The sequence below is a fragment of the Bubalus kerabau genome, chromosome 3, assembly GCF_029407905.1.
Source record: "Bubalus kerabau isolate K-KA32 ecotype Philippines breed swamp buffalo chromosome 3, PCC_UOA_SB_1v2, whole genome shotgun sequence".
Taxonomy (NCBI): domain Eukaryota; kingdom Metazoa; phylum Chordata; class Mammalia; order Artiodactyla; family Bovidae; genus Bubalus; species Bubalus kerabau.
Window position 1 is genome coordinate 11673319 of NC_073626.1, and position 21632 is coordinate 11694950.

The 21632-nt window shown below is 42.9% G+C and overlaps 1 protein-coding gene across 17 annotated transcripts in view; it reads right to left on the reverse strand.

Moving 5' to 3' along the window:
- ATXN1 (ataxin 1) overlaps positions 1-21632 on the reverse strand; it is a 415565-nt gene that overhangs the window by 101030 nt on the left and 292903 nt on the right. For 2 of the 17 annotated variants that reach the window (XR_008711346.1, XR_008711349.1), the window contains one exon: positions 11104-11432. The exons of 14 other annotated variants lie outside the window; for them this stretch is intronic. The gene's annotated coding sequence lies outside the window, so the exon portion shown is untranslated. Of the gene's footprint in view, positions 1-11103; positions 11433-13566; positions 13647-21632 lie in introns of those variants that run through there. One more of the 17 variants, XR_008711347.1, reaches the window with a different exon arrangement.

Below are 21632 nucleotides of genomic sequence, written 5' to 3' on the forward strand. Positions count from 1 at the left end.
AACATGTGTGAGTTAAACTTACTGTTACATGCCAATTATATCTCAATAAAAAGAATAACACTGTCACAGGACATCCGATTTAGGTAACAAATTTTGGAGAGGGAACTCAAATTCATTTTTAAGGAAGGGGCAATTAGTGACAAAGCTGGGGCAGGGTAGGATTCTTATAATCACACACCCATCTCTGCATATATTTCCTTCGTTAATTCACAAGTCTGAGGGTTGTAGGGATACTTCTGATCTATTATCTTTTCAAGAATGAGCTCAACAGTCCTGAAAGTTGGTGGTGAGCTCAGCCTGGAGCTCGGGGGTTCTGACCTTGAGTTCCATCTGTAATTGTTGCTACAATATAATTGCTCTTAGAAGCCAAAGCAGAGGTATGCGTTCAAACAAAGGCAGGAAAGAGGCATATAAGTGTGTGTGTGCAAGTGTGTGGGAGTGGGCCAAGAACTGTCCACATGACTTACGTGGAAAATCACTGTGGCAGAAAGGTGACTTTTGAACCCTGTTGGGAGCCTGACTGCTGACTGTACCTCCCTCTACAACCTGTAGCGGTTGCATCAGCAAATCCTGGCGATTTAACATTGGTATGGAGTTGACTTATTTCCAGGGTCTGTCCTGTTTTCTAAGCACAAGCACACATCAGCTCATGCCCCCCAAAAAGTGGCCATTTCTTGGAGAATAAACCAGAATTCTCATTGTTCTTGCTCCCTCCCCACTTCGAATGCTGGTTTGAGGAATGTTTATGGAAGCCTCTCAAAGATCTTGCGGTGTGTGGCTTTGACAGGTTCGCCTGGGATCGCTGAAGGGGTTAGGAGTCAAGGGGTTGAGAAAAGTGTCCTAGGGACTAGGAAGTGTGGGTGCTCTGTGACTAACCATCGGGAAGATTCAGAGCAGCTCAGGTCGGGCTGGAAACACCCAAGCCCTGGTGCTGTGTCTCCTCTGAGGACCTTCCAGAATCTTCTGATGGTGTGGATCTGGGCAGAGACTCTCCACTTCATTGTGGGCCTGAGGACTTCTATGAATGGCCATTTCTGGTGCCTATGCAGACAATTCCACCATGTGCCCATGAATAAAAGTGAACAACCAAAGCAGAGCAATATTCTAGCTACTGTTTCTCTTCCCTCTAAAATGCTTCCAAGTACTAGCTCTCCTTAATTCTTTCCTATTTTAAACACACAGATATGGTTGATTTCAGGGTCTCACAGAGCAGAATAGAACAAATATCTATGGGTGCTGTCTCAAGACCTCTCTGAACTCACAAACTTCACATTTAGGAAAAGAAGGACCCCCAAGTCACTGTGCCAAGCTGTTCACCCAAAGTGACCCATCACGCACTTGCAGTCCTCACTCAAGTGTATTAGTTTAAAATGTCTTTTTGTACAGCAGCATTTTAAGAGTAATTATCCCTTATTATCTAGAAATGCTCTGAATATATTATACTGGAAAACAAAGTCTAGTTACAGGTCACAGAAAAGCATCATTCTCACCCCCTGGGTTCTTCAGATTTTTTCTACCTTCTTAATCATCCTTCAGATTTTTCCCCTTTCCTTCAAAGCAGCAGTTTTCAGCTGGCTTTTTTTTTTTTTTTTTAACAAAGCCTTTCCATTATAATCTGGGTCCATAAGGCTTCTGGCTTGAACATTTATCTTCTAAACATCAAAGAGTTTATCATTAGATTTACTTCTTGGTTCTTGCGATATCCCTCCCTACTTGTGCTACTCGCTTTTTCAAAATTTAGGAATGAGAAGTCGTTTGGGAGAAGGTCTCTCCCACGCCCATCACACGTTCCCTTGCTCAACCACAAACACGCCTGAGATAGCGGAGTTCGTGGTCCATGTCCTATACCTTGTTGGCCAGTGAGAGATGACCCTGCGTGTTAGAGCGAGGCGTGTGCACTGTTCCGGCATGATGACGCTGGAGTCAGACTTCAGAGCTAGCCTCAAGATGCTCACAGACTGATATTAACCACGGTCTGCTGCAAGCATATGGGGATAGACAGGCTGGAGCAGATCCCAAGGAAAAGACGCAGTGGCATATTTGCCCACAATACTGCTATGGTGGCAGAGTTTGGAGAGAGTGAGAGGCGGGCACCCACCCGCTGCATCACCCTGGAAGGGGGATCATGTGTGCGGAGAGCGATCTGCAAACCTCGTGAGGACCAAGGCAACACTGCCTGAAAGCTGGGAGTCGTGAGCCTCTGGGGGCGGGGGAAGGAAGTTGATTCTGTCTTTCATTCTGACAGGGCTTCTTAACGGGCACGGAGAGGGCTGAGGGTGGGGGCCGGGCGGGGGAGACATAGAGAGAGAGGACAGAAGGGTGAAGCCAGCCAGGCAAACGAGAATGAGAAATTGCAATTACGGACCTTATGGAGGAGCTGCTGGTAAGCTACTCCGGCCAAAGGAAAATGTTGATTGGACCCGTTTTCTGAGGGAAACAGACAGCCCTTCTGCAAGCAGATGGATGACAAGTCTCTGGGAGGAGGCTGTGTTGTTCATGTGTGAAACGGTCTCAGCCGAGGAGTAAAAGCGCCAAGCCATGTATGTAAGCAGGAGCCACCTGGCCCGCATGTGGTGGGGGGTGTGTGTGTGTGTGTGTGCGCGCGCACGCGTGCGAGAAGGATGGAGACGTTGGCAGCCAAAGCTCTAGCTGAGAACTCCAGGACCACTCAACCAAGCGAGTCTCCATTTGTACCTTTCTCTTCCTCTCTTGCCCCCTCCCCTCCTCTCTTCCCAGCACCCTCCTGCCACTTTAACTCTTCTCTAACTTCTAGATGTGTCTCATATCTCATGGCACTATTCAATATAAAACTAAGAAACTAGAAGTAACTCAAATACAAGGCAGGAACTGAGATGAAGGGACCAGAAATGATCTGCCAGCCAAGAATAGAGTCAGAGCCAGCCCGTCCTCATGGACTAGGATTTCCTGAGGAGGAAGACCAGGAAGGGGCCTGTGTGGAAGTGCTCGGTCTGGGTCCAGAGGTGAGCCCCACGTGGCCTGCAGTGAGGTCCGTGGCTCTCTTCTGGGCAGATCCAATAGGCATTCCTTGCAAGAATTCCTATGGTTCTTTTGAGGCTAAAAAGTAAACCAGGCTGCTCAAGAAATTCTTTGATGGACTCAGAGCTTTCATTGCCAGGGCCTGGGTTCAATCCTTAACTGGGGAACTAATATCCCACAAGCCATATGGCCAAAAAAAAAAAAAAAAAAAAAAAAAAGTAAACTAGGCTTCTCAACCTCAGATGTATTGACTTCTTATATCAGATACTTCTCTGTAAGGGGCTGTCCTGTACTTTACGGATGCTAAACAACATCGCCAGTCTCTACTCACTAGACGCTGATAGCACCTCAAGTTGTGACAACCAAAAATGTCTCCAGATATTGCCACCTGCCTCCTGGGGTGGGGCGAGATCAGAACCACAGAGGTAAACGTTACATAGGTTTGGCTGGTTCCAAGTGGAGATACCACCTTGCTCTGTGCATGAAGGTTAAACACACACACACACACACACACACACACACTCATAAGCACACCCTCACACAATATTATATACAAAGACTCTAAGGACAGGTGGTTCTCACTGCTGATTTTTTTCATACTTTTATCCACCTGATTTGCTGTAAATGCTTCCAAAACTGGAGAAGAACTTCCAGGGCTCCATTTTCAAAGTGCCCGCCAGTGTTTACAGCCCTGAGCCTTAGAAACTGGGAGGGAAACATTCAGCCAGGATGAACTCCCATTCTTTCATTCGGCTTCTGCAAAATAAGGCTGCACGCAGACGCTTGCCTTATCATCAGGCTCTGCTGAGTGTCTGCACCCAAAAGAGAAAGCAGACGCCTAAAGACGACTGGAGATGTTCCCCATAGGGCTTGGCGCTTGAGATACTCTGACTCTGCACAGATTTTTCAGTGACTAGAAGAATGGGGCTGTGGGAGGGGAGGCTTGCTGCACTCTGAATTACTTAGCTGACTCAATGGAACAGATTCGCGTGTGGTCAGATGTACCTGAACCAATGTGATATGTATGGATTGGGTCTTTGCTACGTGTAAAGTCCAGTTACAAGGGCTAAAGGCATGTAGAAGATGTCAGATCTACTACTGCTAGTATTAAAGTGCTTACACAGTGTTGTAAGAACAGTACATGCATTTAACCCCCACAATGCCTTTGTGAAGGAGCTACGCTGGTGCTAGTGGCAAAACCCCACCTGCCAATGCAGGAGACATAAGGGACGCGGGTTCGATCCCCAGTTCGGGAAGATCCCCTGGAGGAGGAAATGGCAACCCACTCCAGTATTCTTGCCTGGAGAATCCCATGGACAGGGGAGCCTGGTGGGCTACAGTCCATAGGGTTGCAAAGAGTCGGACATGACTGAAGCAACTTAGCACACACATTAGTAAGCCACGTCTGCAAATGCGGAAACTAGACATAGAGGTTAAGTACTTAGCCCAGTTACAGCACTAGGAGATGGCCTGGTAAAGGGGCATTTGAACTCAGGCAGGCTCATACCAGCTCCTGCACCCTAGCCAGCATTCTGCACTATCTTTTCTGCTACAACAGTTATACAGAACTACACGAGGCAGGCAGGCTGTGCTAAGTATTATAAATAGCAAAGAAGTACAAATAATAAAGGGATCTGGGAGCCCAACAAAGAGGCAGACTAGCTGGCTTTGCAGTTGGAAGTGTTCCTGGAGGAGACGGAGTGTAAGCTGGGTCTGGAAGCCTGGGGAGGATTCTGTGATGGGCTGGGGTCAGAATGAAGGGAAAGTGGAAGTGAATATGCAGGGAATGTTGGAACTATGATGGGAGTCAGAGTTGGCCGGAACGTGGGCTACCAATGGGGAAAAGAGAGGGAGGGACGGCTAGGGAGGGGGCACAGAGGTCACCTTGGCCCTGTCCCCTCCTCGCCATATTGCTGAGACCTTAGGGGTTTCTGAGAAGAGGAGCAGCACCTTCTGAACTGTCTGTCTTCCCAAGAAACCAGAGTCTGCCTAATACTTCTTCCCCAGAAAGAGATGTCCACCCCTCCTTCTTCCAAACACCTTTTTCTCTATTGACCAGGGACTCCCCAAGTTTCTCACATTCTAAAGTACACGCGCCCGACAGGCTTGCCACTCCGGCAAAATCACGAGTCTCAGAAGAAGGAAAGCAACTAAATTCGCCTGGAATGACATTATTTTCATGGTGGGTGCTGAGATTGAGAACAGTTAAATGCTGAAAAGGAAAAGAATGCCTGAAACTGAGTGGCTTGGACCCACATTGCCGCACTCCTGGGACCAGCACTAGATGGGAACGATCCAGTCAGGGTATGGTGCGGGGAGGGGGCTAGTACATTTCAAGACGTGAGTCCCCAAGTCACCCACGTTTTTGATGTAGCTTTCCAAATCAAAGCAACTACTGTAATAAAGCTATATGGTTTGTTCGACAAGAGCCACAAAGAATAAAGGAAGGAGGGAAGGAAGACAGAACAAAAAAAAAAAGAGAAGAACAAGAAAAGGCATACCCTGTGGAGGCCACGAGGTATCAAGGAGCCCAGCCTGTGGTCCCCAAAGGTGACAGCGATTATGTGTAATTAGCACAAAGCAAGATTCTGTATATACACACTATCTCCAGACATGTTTTTAAAACAAGGGCTCTGCCTTTTACCACCAATAATTTGTCTTGTTGTATGTTGTTACTTACACAGATGTTCCATAATTTTTTGCATATGGCTCAGCCAAAGAAAGCTTTCCCCCCTTCCCTTTTTGGGAAAGATGCAAAGATGCGCCTGCCTGTGTGAGGGAAAGGAGGATGACTAGTTTTTACAGAACTTTCGTGGTGATGATAGGGGTGGGGGTGGCTGGGGCGTACATGTGTGCGCCTGTGTGTGTATCTGTGTATATAATAACAAGATTCTCTACCCAATCCTGCCAACCGCACTTTATCTCTTTTACTGAGTCATTGCAATGGGATTTGGGAGTACTCAGTCCATCCAGGGTTCATGGCATTTGCTGGGATAAGACATTATCAAAAGCCTCTCTAAAAAGGGTTTGAATATTTACAGAAGAAAAAAAGAGGCGGGAGAGATGCAAATACATTTGAGGTGGTTTTTTTTTTCTTTCTTTCTTGGCAGTATTTGCAACTGAGAACAGCAGAGCCCTCCCTTGTCTCTCTGGCCTTGCTCAGCGTGGCCAGTATGCACATATACGGCATCAGAGAACGGCCCTGCTCCATGCTTTCTTGGGAAGGAAGGTCTGTGAGGATGTGGTTTATTTGAGGTGGGGGGTGGGAGTGCAGATATCAGAGGGATGAGGTCAAATCCAAGCAAACTGGGTTTTTAAGATAAAGAAATACAACTGGTTGAAGAGAAGAGGAAGAAAGGCAGATTTAAAAAGATACATCTTCTTTTTTATTGCGATACCACCAATTGAGAGAACATTCTGCTGGGTGGGGAGGGGGGGATGTCTGCCAAGGACTTCTAATTCAGTTTGTTCCACCATTTTATTTTTAAACTCAAGTGCAGATTTTATTCCTGGAATGTTATAGGATTGGTGTGGGCAGAAATGGGCAAATTTACTTCAGAGGTGTTTTATAACAACTTGGAAAAGACCCTCTAAATTCCTCCAAGTCCATTTCAGGGGCGGATTTCATTTCCTTTCTCTTCTTCGGAAAGTTACCTTGATGGTTTTAAAAATTTTATATTACAAAGGAAAACCTGATTATGATTTGGAAAGCATTTCAAAATTCTGATAGTATCTATTAGGCATTTACCATGAGCCAGGCACGGTAAGAATTTGCCTTCTCTCTCATTTAATGTTCACAGCTCTCACATACAGGTGAGAAATCAAGGTGGGAAGGGATGCCAGAGCATATAGTTCAAATCCCAGTCTTGACAATAGCAAATCCTTCTTGGTCACCATGCAATTATGCTTCCACGTGTCAATGTCGGGCAAGACATACAATTAATCAAATAAATACACAACTTGGCCAGTAGGCTACTATCTCTTATTCTAACAGGATGGTGGCAAAAGCAGATTCCTTAGCCTGCTTTTCTGGTGTTGATACAACCAACAGAGGCTTGCAAAATCTCTCCAGTCTCTGAGCAAAAGTTTTGGTGCTGGGCATGTAAGTACTCTCAAAAGAACAGAGGAAGGCTTCCCAGGTAGCTCAGTGGTTAAGAATCTGCCTGCAATGTGGGAGATGAGGGTTCGATTCCTGGTTCAGGAAAATCCCCTGAAGAAGAAAATGGCAAACCACAGTATTCTTGCCTGAGAAATCCCATAGACAGAGGTGCCTGGCGGGCTACAGTCCATAGGGTCACAAAGGAGTCAGATACGACTTAGCGGCTAAAACAAAAGAGCAGAGGAATTGGTGGGTATATATTTATTTCAAAATGCAATGGCACCAATACCAAAACTTGCTCATCCTACCCTGGCAACATTAAAGACTGATAGAATGTCCCTTCCTGCCCTGGCTGCCAAAGTCTTTACTTCAAAAATCGGTTTCCTCTGCCACTATTTACTGCCGCATTTTGCTCCGTGGTTCTGAGAAACCTTATGGAAAATCACAGTGTTACACTTGTTAAATTGACCCTGCAGGGCGCTCTGCCACTGGTACATGCCACATCCCAAGAGGTAAAAAGGCAAGTCAGCCAGGCTCACGCTGAGAATATCATCATGAAACCAACAAGGATATGCAAATCTGTCTGCTCTAGCTCATTTGCATAGCCTTTCATTGGTTTTGTGGAACCTCTATACTAAATGTCAATTTCCTTTTCTTTCCTAAAGCTTATTAGCTGCTTGTGATGTTTACAGCTTGAAGACCAAACAGATTTAATAGGTAAAACATTTCAGCTATATAATTAAAAAGCATGTGAAGAAGAGGGGAAAAAAAAGAGGTTCTGATATAGATCAAACGCGGAGATCTACTTGGGCTGTTAAAATATGCTTTCCAAGTTTGGAAGCTGTAGGGGCCTCATGCATGTCTGTGCACGCATAAGCACCACCACAAAATTTGCTTAACCTATTTTTTTTTTTTTTTTGGCAATGATTTAGGAAAAGTAGAAAGATTTGCTTATAAACGACCAAGGGCTTGAACCTAGTCACTGAGTACACATTTTACTCACGACAAAATCTGAATGGAAGTCTGCCAGCATCTGGGCTGACATTCAAATATTCTGAGTTTCTGTGTATCCTGATCCCTCAAAGCTATGTTTTAGAACTTAAAGTTCTGATCTTTTCTGAGGCACCACAGAACTTGGTCCTCACCTCTCAGTACGGAGTGAATATATAGCAGTAATACTGTGCTCTAAAGAAGTGCCAAGAAGTCCTTTCCCACATAGCATTTATTGACAGCATCAGTTCAACAAATATATGATGGGTTCTGTACCAAATTATTTTCCTGTTGGGGTGTCAGATTTAGGAACTGGGTGAAGGTTTGGAGAAACCTTGGCAAAGTCTATAAATATTCCTTAAAGTCTATAAATATTCTTTAAAGTAATCACCTAAATAGGAAGTCGTATCATTCAGACACACTTTGTGGAATCAAGTGTAGAATCTTTTGTACTTTGAATGCAGCGGCTGAGGTCATACCTACTGCTATTAACCCTTAGTTCAGTAGCTCCTCCGAGAGGTAACTGGTAATTCACACTTTCAAAGTGCTTCTTTACTGGCAACTTTAATGCAATTAGCTGACACCCCAAATTTCACATAGGCTACAGGAGAAACAACTATTCCGCCTCAAATTAAATTTTATGATTGGCTTTATGAAAAGCCAAACACTCTTAGGAGGTTCTGGAGGTGGGCAGACAAGAGCAATCTATCGCTACAAACAGAGAAAGAGGTCTTTCCAGGTTGGGCCCCTCCTTGTCACGTGGAGCCCCGGTAGAGCCATGGTAAAACATCACTAGAATGTTTTAATTCCGCCAGTGCTACAGGTACTTTTATGTCTTGATGGAATTCAGCTGTGCAGCTCCTTACTCTCACACACAATCCATCCTGTTGTAAATTCCTTTCTGCCTCTAACAGTGATGGGCAGCAGGGTGAAACAGGTTGCATTCAACGGCATGAAAGAGAAGGGAGGCAAAGAAAACACTGAAAGTAAAGGCAGAAACGGTGAGGCTTCAGCCACAGTCCACAGACCTACATCTCATTGGCTCTACTGATGAGTTATTCCCAAAGCTCAGGCAAGCCCCACACCTCTGTCCTCATCTGCTAAACAAGGGTCACCACACATCCTTTGACCTCAAGGAATTTTTGTGAAATTGAGAAGCTTACAAAAAGCACTGCAATCACGGATGCCAAACTATTATCTCATAATTCAATGTGCCCACATCAGACCGAGACAAGTGAAACCCCAAATTAATTTGATACCATATGCTATGGGTTGCATTTTCCAACAGCCTTCAAAAATTGGCATTTATAATATTTGTGGGTTCATCCTTTTCCATGTACAGAAACATGTGCACACATCAAAACAGACCCAGTTAAATCGTAATTATCCGGTGGAGGATTATCCAAGAATCTTACTGTTTCTTCTTTTCCCTTGATGCCCATTTTTTAGCCTTTCTGGCAATCCTTATATGATCAAGGAAAAGAGATGGCATGGAAATCAATAAATCCTTTCCTTATTCACTGTCATTTCAATGCTCTGTGTCCCCTCCACCTCCACTGGCAGAAACAAGGGACAGGATACTATTGTGCTCACAGTGGGATGAAAACATCTATCTGCGTTATTGGGAAATGAAGCATTTACAAAAATTAACTGCTCTTCACTTTCTAAAAATTCACTTGCCAAATTGAAATTTTTCTAAGATCTGCTTCTTTCACAGTGCTATATTTAGGTATCTTTTATTTATTTTTTAAAAAGTATTTATTTGGCTGCACCAGGTCTTGGTTATAACATGTGGGATATGGGATGCTGCAGCATATGGGATCTCCCCTGACCAGGTATTGAACCTGGGCCCTCTGTACTGGGAGCTCAGAATCCCACTGACCACTGGACCACCAGGGAATCCCGGTAACTGCCTTTAAAATAAAGAATAATAAATTTTAACCTTTCTTTGATGACTCAATATTATCAATAACCGTCCACTTATTATGATGCTGTACTTCACAGCCTAATTTTATATCTGCTCTTGAACATTCTTTCTTCTCCTCGGATCTCAGTCTATCATGTGATACATCTCAGCTATTTTTTCATTCAACAAACCAAATGTTATGCAGTGTCTCCTATATGCCAGGCACTATGCTACTAGGAGCTAAGGACTTAATGAGAAAAACAAGCATGGTCCCTACTCTTGGAGAGCTTGCCTTCTCTTTGGGGAGAAAAGACATTAATGATATTATCACACAAATACATATGCCTATATGTGAAAACAGCTCTCAGAGAAAGGTATAGGATGATGTCAAACAGGTGAAAGTGCTATAAGAAGGCCAGGAACTTGGGGCTCCAAGAGAGAGACAGGGGTGCACTAAGGGTATTATATTAAGGAAGATCTGTCTAGTTACTGGCATAAACATTCAGACAGGAACTGTTCCAAGTGACCCCAGCACATTATGAAGTAACTGTACATCCTTAGCCCAAAGGACTAAAATCCAAAACAAAAGTGAAAAGTTTTTGGTAAACATATTGTTGGGGTGTCACTGGTATTTTTATTCAGAAATTATGGTGAGTGTAGTGTGGGTAAAATGAGTAAACTGTGTTGGTGTGATTGAGAACTGCTATTTTCCGCTTGAAAATAGAAAATACTAGAGTAAGACGAAAGAGATCAAGAAGAGTTGGCACACCAGTGCACACCAGTATAAACTCATGATGTATTTCACCTAAAAAAAATATATATATATATACATTTAAATTTATAAATATTTAAATTTATATATACATATATCTGTAGAGAGAAAGGGAAATTGATTCATTTCCTAACTCTGGCTGTGCCCACTGAAAAGGCTGAGAAACAATGACAAACCCAGTCATAATGAGAACACCTGAGCCCAGACTGTGGTCTCCAAATGCCATTGCTCACTAATAGGAAGCAGGTTTCCTTGCAAAAAAGGTGATCCCAGGTCTGAGGTAGGAAATGTACAAGAGGAGCCTAGAACTTACTGTCATATTAGAAAGTAAGACAACAATCCAAAAAAACAGAAAACTAGTATTACATGGAAAGGACTCAAGAACCAAACTGAACAGTTCACAGTCAATAGTCAAAATGAGGCCATTTGCGTATCAGTTAATGGTAAAAACTATAACTGATTGAAACACACCAGATATATATCATTTAAGTTCAAAAATTTATAGTAATACTTTAAAAATGGTGACTAAGGAGAAAATTATGAACAAATTTTATGTTCAAGACCGGTAAATAAGAGTCAAGTATTCATCCTGCTTTTTATACAGAACTGGAAGCAGTGAGTAAACAAATAGTAGGTGAGGGGAAGTTTCTCGTCTCGAACAATGGTTCCTGGTAATAAATGAACAAAGAAAAACAGAATTAGACTAGCATCATTTCGCAATAGCCTGTAAATTTAGGAATTTAAACAAAGATCTCATTGCGAAAAGATACACTACTAACCAATGACCTCCTAACACAAGACCAACTGTGAAGCTGTCAGGCAAAATAAAGCGAACCAAACACTGCCTCTAGGGCTTCCCAGCAGTTCCCGAGGAAGACAGATAACAAGGGGACACGCCCAACGCCACCAGCGAGAGCCAGATGGTGGACATTCTACTGCACAAATGATCTGGTTTCTTCTACAGAAAAAAACTATTTAACATTTAAAAAAAAAAAAAAAAAAGGGTAAGATGTGGCACCAGTAGCTTTTAGAAGTTTAAGGGACATAAATAGACTATTTATACTCTGATTCGAGTAAACTCTGAATTCTGGCATAATAAGTGTGTGGCAGAAAATGGTGGAACAAAATTGATGTATTGGCATTGCAGTGATCTAGGTTACCATGTATGATAGCAAAATGCCAGCATGCAATTCAAGATTGGACTCACTATGCCAAACAAGGTAAATTGTACCTTCTGGAATTGAATAGACAGAGATGGGCCCCCAGGCTTGTAGGTTTCCTTTTTTTTTTAAAGATATCAGTGAGCATCTTATTAATGTTATACTTTGAAAAGTATTTTCTGCTTCTAATGGAAGATTTGGACTAGCTGAGGAAATGACCATTGGTTCCCCAAATTGCAGCCTTTCCAATTAAAAACTGCAAATTGTTTCATATAGTTAATGATTTCAACTTTGAAAGAAGCCGTTTCTACTCTTCCTTTTGTTTTAAGTGAATAAGTTCTAAGTGGATAAGTTTAAATGTAAAAATACCCTGAGATTGCAAGGTAGCTCTTTAAAAAAAAAAAAAATACAATACCCTATCATTACTTGCAACTCATTTTTTAGGGAACCAAGATTATTTTCTCAAGACTGTGCAACAATATTAAAAAAAAAAATCAACAACAACAAAAGGGAATAAATTGGAAACTGAAGTTAGAAAAGCCTGCAGCTGTCATCCGTAACACTGATTTTAAATTTCTGCGTTCATCCACAAAGCCTCATTGTTATTTTTTCTGGGTTTTATGTCAGCATTATACATTGAATTTTAACAAACATTATACTAACAAATTTTTCCTTTATCAGTTTTATATATTGAGGTTTCACACCAGATTGTGTTTGAAAAAGGAGTTGATACTAAAAATCGACAAAGAGGGTCCTGGGTGTCGGTGGGCATGGGGTGGGGGAAATCTTAGAATTTGGAAAGTGAAGAGAATAATGTTTGCTGATCTGTTTATTATTGTATCAAATTCTATACTTGTCTTTTTAAATGATTCATCATTGCATACAATGTATTGAATACTATACATTATATGGGTAGCCTTTCCCTTCTCCAGGGGATGTTCCCAACCCAAGGAATCGAACTCAGGTCTCTGGCATTGCAGGCAGATTCTTTACCAGCTGAGCCACGAGGGAAGCCCAAGAATACTGGAGTGGGAAGCCTATCCCTTCTCCAGGGGGATCTTCCTGACCCAGGAATTGAACCAGAGTCTCTTGCATTGCAGGAGGATTCTTTACCAACTAAGCTATGAGGGAGGCCTTATTGAATACTTTTACCATGGAAAGTATCAAATCAATGTCATAAAATAAATATTTTGGATTCAACTGCAAAAAAGAAAAAAATAATAAAAATATTTGTAAATCATCAAATAAAGGTGGAGGATGATATTTGTACCTGTGGGTGATTAGTACTGTAACTCTACAATGCCTAAATACAGGAAAGAAAAGGAAAAGGAAAAAAATGGACTTCTTGTATAACTTTCCTCCCACATGACAGCAAATACTTGGATGCCAGTAATGTCTCCGTGGTCTCTTTAATCTTTTTCACGTGTAGAGTTATACAGGCAAAGGGCTGGAACCATCATGGATGCAACACATTTGCATACATGAACGGGTTTTCAGAGAACAGGAGGAGGGAGGCAGAAAGCATTTTATCTACCTGTGGTATCATGGTCCCTGCCATCACCTGTCCTGCCGGGTACTTTCTGATTCAAGGGAAGGAATGTGATGTGGTGGAGAGGGCATGGGTTTTATTACTCAGACTTACTTAGGGTCAAAACCAGCATGTTTATTATTAGCAGGGTAGCTTTGAGCTGACTCACTTCCGTTTTGCGTAGGCTCTCTTATCTGCAACATAGAGATAGCAATATCCACCTTGTCAAGATGTCTGTATATCTTCCAAGAAATAACATAAAATCCACCTAGACCCAGACTCAGTGTTCAGTAAATAGCTTCCACTCTGTTCTCGGGACCTTGCAGGAACGCTGACCAGCCTATTTGAGCAACAGGGATCAATGTTCTGTCTTGGAAATGGACTTTCCAGGCCACAGATGCAGCTTATCCTGTTCCTGGGAGTTATGGAGAAGCTCTGCCAGAAGTCCAGCCTTGGGTCTCATCCTAGCCTCCCTGAGCCCCACTTTAGTGGTCATCTGTGAAAATACCTGATCCAGAGAAGAGGAATAAAAAAATGGGAGGGAAAGAGGAGCAGACTCCATCAAAGGCCAACACCAGGAGAACAAAAAGTCTGCCTCTTGACAATACCAATCCCCATTACTAGGCCCTGGAGACCTTTCCTTTTGTTTAAATCAAAGTCAATATTTTCTAAGCCTTACATGAAAACTGAAAGTGAAAGTGGCTCAGTTGTGACTCTTTGCGACCCCATGGACTATACAATCCATGGAATTCTCCTGGCCAGAATACTGGAATGGGTAGCCTCTGCCTTCTCCAGGGGATCTTCCCAACCCAGGGATCAAACTCAGGTCTCCTGCATTGCAGGTGGATTCTTTACCAGCTGATCCACAAGGGAAGCTGAAGAATACTGGAGTGGGTAGCCTATCTCTTTTCCAGTGGATCTTTCCAACCCAGGAATTGAACTGGGGTCTTCTGCATTGCAGGTGGATTCTGTACCAACTGAGTTATCAGAGAAGCCTAAAATGAGGGGGCACCTTCTCTCCACATTTAAAAGCAAGCACTTGCCACTTCAGCTTTCAAATTATATAGCATTGAAAATAGTATAGCTGAAAGAAACGTGGCCTTTGTAATTAAGAGTTCTCTCTCTTCTTCCCCCTTCTGAAAGCCAACACGGGAACAAACTGAACTGAAACATGGTTGTTGGAAAGGTTAAAAGGTTTTCATGCCCCTGGATTCTATCTTTAGCCTTGCTTTCTTTGTGTAAGACACAGAAGATGTTGCCCCAATGTATAGAATATGCACGCACACAGGGAGCTGCAGGGGCAACAGCTCTTCCAGGATCACCGGGGCAGTCCTCTTTCCTGGAAACCAAAGAGCAAGCTACTCACCGATTCCTTTGCCTTTTTCCCTCAAACTCTCGAGCTTTATAAAGTGCCTACTGAGCTAGATGGCTGCTCACTACAAGCAGGAAGAACTCTGCAAACAGCATTCAGTTGTATCCAGAGAGAGAGAAAGTCTGGAATTTGGTGGAAGAGAAACAAGGTGTTTGGTGAGTCGAGAACCAGAGTCAAGACTGTGAGCTTCTTTAGGCCAAAGATTCTGTGGCTGGCATTCAATAAATATTTGGAGAATTACTTAAATGCAGGAATGAGTATGGGATGTCCAGAACTGCTCATGAATTGTATGAGAAAACCTTTCCCGATTTTGTAGATAGTGTAAGATTAAATTCAGCTGACAAAACGAGAAGATTTAGGAGTATCCATCTCATGTCCCAGTGATTGTGCCTGTTTTCAGAGGAAAAATTAAATATTTCATAAAAATAAAATAAAAAAAAACAGGAGGGCAGTTTCTGAAAACTCATTTGTGAATCAAAACCGAAGTAGACCAAAGTGACTAAACATTCAAATGAAAGGGTAAAAAAAGAAGAGAGATTGCCGATTTTCTTTTCCTCTTGCCAGTGTGAGATTTTAAAGGCCTTTCTTCCTGTCCAAAGGATGGCATCAAGTGTATTTAAAGGATCCACATAAGCCTGCCTCTTCACAGCTTTCTTGTTCTCGTAGTGCACCGTCTAGTCTCATCTCATTTCACCTCACCCAGTTCTATAACAGCAGGTAGGTTTATGCTTTAATCACTTTATTCTTTGAAAATGCGACCATTAATTCACATTAAAACTCCACTAATTCAGACCTTTACGAGTTAGTTAGACCTGAAAAAGTCTCACTAGCATCTAGCTTAAGCCTACATTTTTCAAAAAAGGTTTAGAAATGTTTACCTCATTTAAGCATTCCTAAGTTTACTTTATCACCATCATTTGTATCAAATAACATCTAGGCTTTAAAGTGAGTCTCTGTGCTGTGCTTAGTCACTCAGTCGTTCCGACTCTTTGTGACCCCATGGTCTGTAGCCCACCAGGCTCCTCTGTCCATGGGGATTCTCCAGGCAAGAATGCTGGAGTGGGCTGCCATGCCCTCCTCCAGGGGTTCTTCCCAACCCAGGGATCGAACCCAGGTCTCCCTTCTCCCTCAATGCAGGCGGGTCCTTTACTGTCTGAGCCACCAGGAAAGCCCTAAAAGTGAGTCTAGAGGAAACCTTATAATGTTTGGTACAGATGAAAAGTCCTTGAGATTTGAAGTAAACAGTTAAAATGTCTGGGCTCAAGTTCCGTTTATGCCATCTCCCACAATCATTTAACTTTGCTGAGCACCAGTTTCATCATTTATGAAAATGGGAATAGAAAGAAATACTTCTCTAAGAGCCGCTCTGAGGATTACATCGATGTAAAGCAATAAATTTTATGAGCTGTATGCAAATTACATAATTATAATCCCCACCATTGTCCAGACTTAAAAATAATTCAAATAAGAGAGGGTAAGAAAGAATCAATGGTTCCTCAACCTCCTTAACCAGCACCATGCTGTAGACTGTGCCACTTTAGGTCACAAAAAGAGCCATATTATCTACATGTAAATTTCTACTTGTTATATAGACATAAATTGGTTCTGGCTCTAGAAATTGAAGAACAGAGAGGGTGAAGCAACGTGTGATGAATTTATTATTCAGGTATGTTTCATGAATTAAATTGATAAATGTTTATTGAGCATTTATTATATAACAAGCTCTGTTTTAGGTGTGAGGACAGAGCAGTGAGCTAAGCAGACACAATCTCTGCTATTGGAGAGCTGACAATGAACTGATGCTTGCGGATTGTAGATCGCTATCTTCCCCACTTCATATTATGCCAGTGAGTGTTGGGGCTCTCTCCTCTGTGTGTTTTCTTTCTCTCCCTTCCCTCTCTCTCGGTGCGACTTAGAGAAACTAACACCTGGCCAGCAACATACCAGCATAAGTGGTCAAGCCCCGGCCTCCCGCCCCCACCAGGGCTTTATAACCTCAGGGTTTAAGGATGCCCAAAGGCTGACGAATCTGTAGCCCATTGTAACACATAGGCTGGAAGCTCTGCATTATCTGTAATGTAGTCAGTGACTCAGAAATTAATTAATATTGACTTCCTCCCACATTAACTATTACTGCACACATAGAACATGCAATTCCTCGTATTAGATACACAGCAGCTTGTTTCTCTCACTTACTGCTGTCAATTTACTGCTTTTAGCAGGTCAGAAAGATGAAGTTAAAATGACTTCTGTAGTCTGCAGGGAAAACTACACAGGAACCCGAAATAACATTTTAAAAATACGCTATTAAATCATTACGGCAAAGAGTAAAATTTAGGAATTAATGTAAAGGAGCCAAGGAATTTCCAGAATTTAACACCAGCTTCAGAAATCGACCTAAACACTGTGATCTACGTTATGCAAGCTACATTTCTTGATTCTTGCTCTTGTCTTGGATATTCTAACAAAGCAGCAGCCTGGGTACAAAAGGAGGTAGATAAGCTCACATCAGGAGGACTCAGAGTGAACACCACTCTGAGAGATACATGGGTTCATCAGGGAAGGAGAGTGTGCCTTCCAGTAGTAAGCAATCTAATGAGCAGTAAGAACCAGCTTGAGTTAAAAGAGAAATAACAGCAAAAATAGAGCCACAGGAAAAACGACGCTATTAGAAAACAAACAATCCAATTAAAAAAAAAATACATAAAAGACCTAAATACACACCTTCCTACAAAAGATCTTTAGAGAGCAAATAAGTTATGAAAAGATGCTCCAAATCATGTCTTCAGGGAATTTCAAGTCAAAACAACAAAATACCACTAAACACACCAGCCAGAATGACCAAAATCCAGAATACCAAATGCTTGTGAGGGCGTGAAGCAATGGGGACTCTCACTCATTGCTGGAGGGAACACAAAATGGTACAATCACTGTGGAGAGTTTGGCAGTTTCTTACAAAATGAAGCATAGTCTTACCATATGATTCAGCAATCACACTCCATGGTATTTACCCAAAGGAGGTGAAAACTTGGGTCCATATAAAACCTTGACTGTGAACATTTATAGCAGCTTTATGATCTGCCAAAACTTGGCAGAAACCTAGACCTCGTTCAGTAGGTGAATGGATAAATTGCAGTAATCTGTGCAATGGAATATTTTTCAGTGACCAAAAGAAGTAAGTTATTGAGCCATGAAAAGATATGGAGGATCTTTAAATATATGCTACTGAGCGAAAGGAGCCAGTGTAAAAAGACTACGTACTGTATTGGTCCAACTATCTGACATTATGGAAAAGGCCACTATGAGGGTAGTGAAAAGGGTTTGGGGGTTGGGAGGGAGATAAATAGATGGAGAACAGGGAATTTTTAGGGTGGAAACTATTCCGTATGATACTGTACTGGTGGATACATATCAGCATGCTGTTTTGTTGTTTTAGTCGCTAAGTCATGTCCAGCTCTTTGCGACTCCATGGACTGTACCCACCAGGCCAACCAGGCATGGGATTCTCTAGGCAAGAATACCGGAGTGGGTTGCCATGCCTTCCTTCAGGGGAATCTTCCTGACCCAGGGGTTGAGCCCCCATTTCCTGCATTGGCTGGTAGATTCTTTACCACTGAGCCACCAGCAAAGCCCACATCATTTTATATTTGTCAAAACCCATAGACTGTATCAGAACTATGGAAAAATCCAAATAACTTTTATGGTCAAGCCAATACAACAGAAAGAATGAACTTGACTGTAAATCTTGGACTTCAGTTACGACCAATATATCATTATTGGTTAATAACAGAGGCCACTGGCTTGGGGCAGGAGTGAGGCGGGGAATGTGGGAACACTCTGTACTTTCCCATCCACTTTCTGTAAACCTAAAACTGCTTGAATGGAGAAGGAAATGGCAACCCACTCCAGTGTTCTTGCCCGGAGAATCCCAGGGACGGGGTAGCCTGGTGGGCTGCCGTCTATGGGGTCGCACAGAGTTGGACACGTCTGAAGCAACTTAGCAGCAGCAGCAGCAGCAGTGCCCCAACCAGGGAGGGGTGGAACTCAGGCCCCTGAAGTGGAAGTTCAGAATCCTAACCACTGGACTATCAGGGAATTCCCTCATTTGTTTAACATTTTACACTTGAGAAGCAGCAATGGTGAGATGTATACTGCACAGCTGTGTGGGCCCTGACAGGCTGACAGGATGAGGAAGAGGGACCTTTGGAAGCTCCCCAGCTATCCCTCCCACCCCAACCTAAGGAGATAATCTTGCCATTGCAGAGGGCCTCCCTCCACCCTAGTGAGAGCCATTCTGTTCATCCAGATTCCTCTGACCACAGTGGATACTCAAGATTGGGCTTTACAGTCAGCCCCCATTTTGAACATAGCAAGGACAGGCATAATCTCCCATGACCCCTACTAGACTGCATCTCTTGCTGTACCAGGCCTCTGTGAAATTTTTCAGTGGTTCCTTTTTTTTTTTTTTTTGCCTTACCTAGAACCAGATGGAGCTGAATGGGAGTGGACAGGGGTAGGGTAGTGAGGATTGAGGTGTGGTCCTGACTTGGGAACTTGCCCGGCCTCTTGCTTCATTTCATTGGGACAGAATATTTGACAGCTGCTGGGGGTGAGGATGGCAGTGGGCCCCCAATACCAAGACCCTCCAGTGGCTGTTGTTATAAAGCCACACTGGTGTATTTGGCTACACCTCTCCCTGGAATGTTTCAGGGCTGGTTGACCCTGAGGGGGAGGCATTACCTTTGTAGAAAAAGTTGCAGGAACGTCATAGAGCAGGGTAGAAATGGTCAATTGCTTGGGGCTAAGAAGCTATGGGCTAGAAAGTCACCAATAAAAGCACCAAGGTGTCTAGAACCAAACTGCCTTAATAATAAAAGAGTGCTGGGGTGTTGTGCAGGTGATGGCACTCTGGGGAGACGGCTTACCTCATGGATAGGAGTGGTACTGTATGGCGTTTACAGAACTCTTGGCTTAGGCTTCTACAGCTTTGTATGAAACTGGAGCCTATTATACAGAGTGAAGTAAGCCAGAAAGAAAAACACCAATACAGTATACTAACACATATATATGGAATTTAGAAAGATGGTAACAATAACCCTGTGTACGAGACAGCAAAAGAGACACTGATGTATAGAACAGTCTTATGGACTCTGTGAGAGAGGGAGAGGGTGGGAAGATTTGGGAGAATGGCATTGAAACATGTAAAATATCATGTATGAAACGAGTTGCCAGTCCAGGTTCGATGCACGATACTGGATGCTTGGGGCTGGTGCACTGGGACGACCCAGAGGGATGGAATGGGGAGGGAGGAGGGAGGGGGGTTCGGGATGGGGAACACATGTATACCTGTGGCAGATTCATTTTGATATTTGGCAAAACTAATACAGTTATGTAAAGTTTAAAAATAAAATAAAATAAAAAAAAAAGAAAATAGAATATAACTGAATCCAGATGATGTATTACAGCCAAGGAATTAATTCTCTATGTTGATTAAAATAAAGACATAATCTTAAAAAATATAAAATAAAATAAAACTGCTTGAAAAAAATTAAAGTCTGTTAATTAAAAAAAACAAAACTGGTTTGAGGTTTTTCCTTCCAGATGACTTTCCAGATTTGATTGGAGTTCTATGGAAGGCACCAGAGAAGATGCCATCAAGATGACTCCTGTCCAGGTTTTAAAATCCCAGCAGGGACTGGTTTGCGGGTCAAGAACTGGGAGGACATGGTGTTTCCGATGGAGGTGATGGCACAGGCAAGGCTTAGCGGTAGAGCAGGTGGGAAGATCGGCCAACAGAGCACTGCACTGGGCCACAAGACAGAGGCCACAAGTTGACAAGGAACTGCAGATCAGACTGGAGGCGCTGGACTTTGCCTAGAGATTCAAAATGGGGTCTGAAAGGTGAGTGAGCTCACTCCAGACAACTGGAAAGGGATGTGATGGAGTCAAAAAGAAGTGTCTCTGCTTGATTCAGGCCAAAGGAAGAGACCCAAGAGAAAGGGAACCCCACTGCAGGTGAGGTAATGAGTCATCAGTCTTGAGGGAAAGTCAACAGAAGATACTGGAAATCTAAGGGAAAGTAAAATTCCCAAGAAAAGCCATGCTGAGTGTGTCGAGGAGGCCAAGACGGAAGAGTAATACTCTCTCAGAAGTCCTGATTCAGAGAACTCAAGAGCACAGCTCTCTATCAAATACAGGTCCTAGATCTTGTCTTCATTCGGGTTTTTCATCTGACCATAGTCAAGAGCAGAGCAAGAGGCATGTGATGGATCCTAGCAGAAAAGAGAAAAAACAGAGGAACAAAAAGGGCACATACAATTCGTGAAGTCAGAGAATCTTCACTCTTACATCCGTGCATCAGAATGCTCAGAAGCCATCAACATTTTAAAGACCTATATTTATCAACAAGGAAAGATGTTCCCAACAGATGACAGAGTGAGAAAAGAAGGTTCAGAAAAGTCTATCAATTACAATTCCATTTTTGTAAAACCGCCTCTGTTTATTTGTACACATACCCATAGAAAAGATTCTGGAAGAAAACACTCAAATGCCAACATCTACAGGTGACAACCTGAAGGAAATCAACCATGAATATTCATTGGAAGGACTGATGCTGAAGCTGAAGTTCCAATACTTGGGCCACCTGATGCGAAGAGCTGACTCACAGGAAAAGACCCTGACTCCGAGAAAGATTGAGGGCAGGAGGAGAAGGGGATGACAGAGGATGAGATGGTTGGATGACATCACTGAGTCAATGGACCTGAGTTTGAGATGCTCCAGGAAATCGTGAAGGACAGGGAAGCCTGGC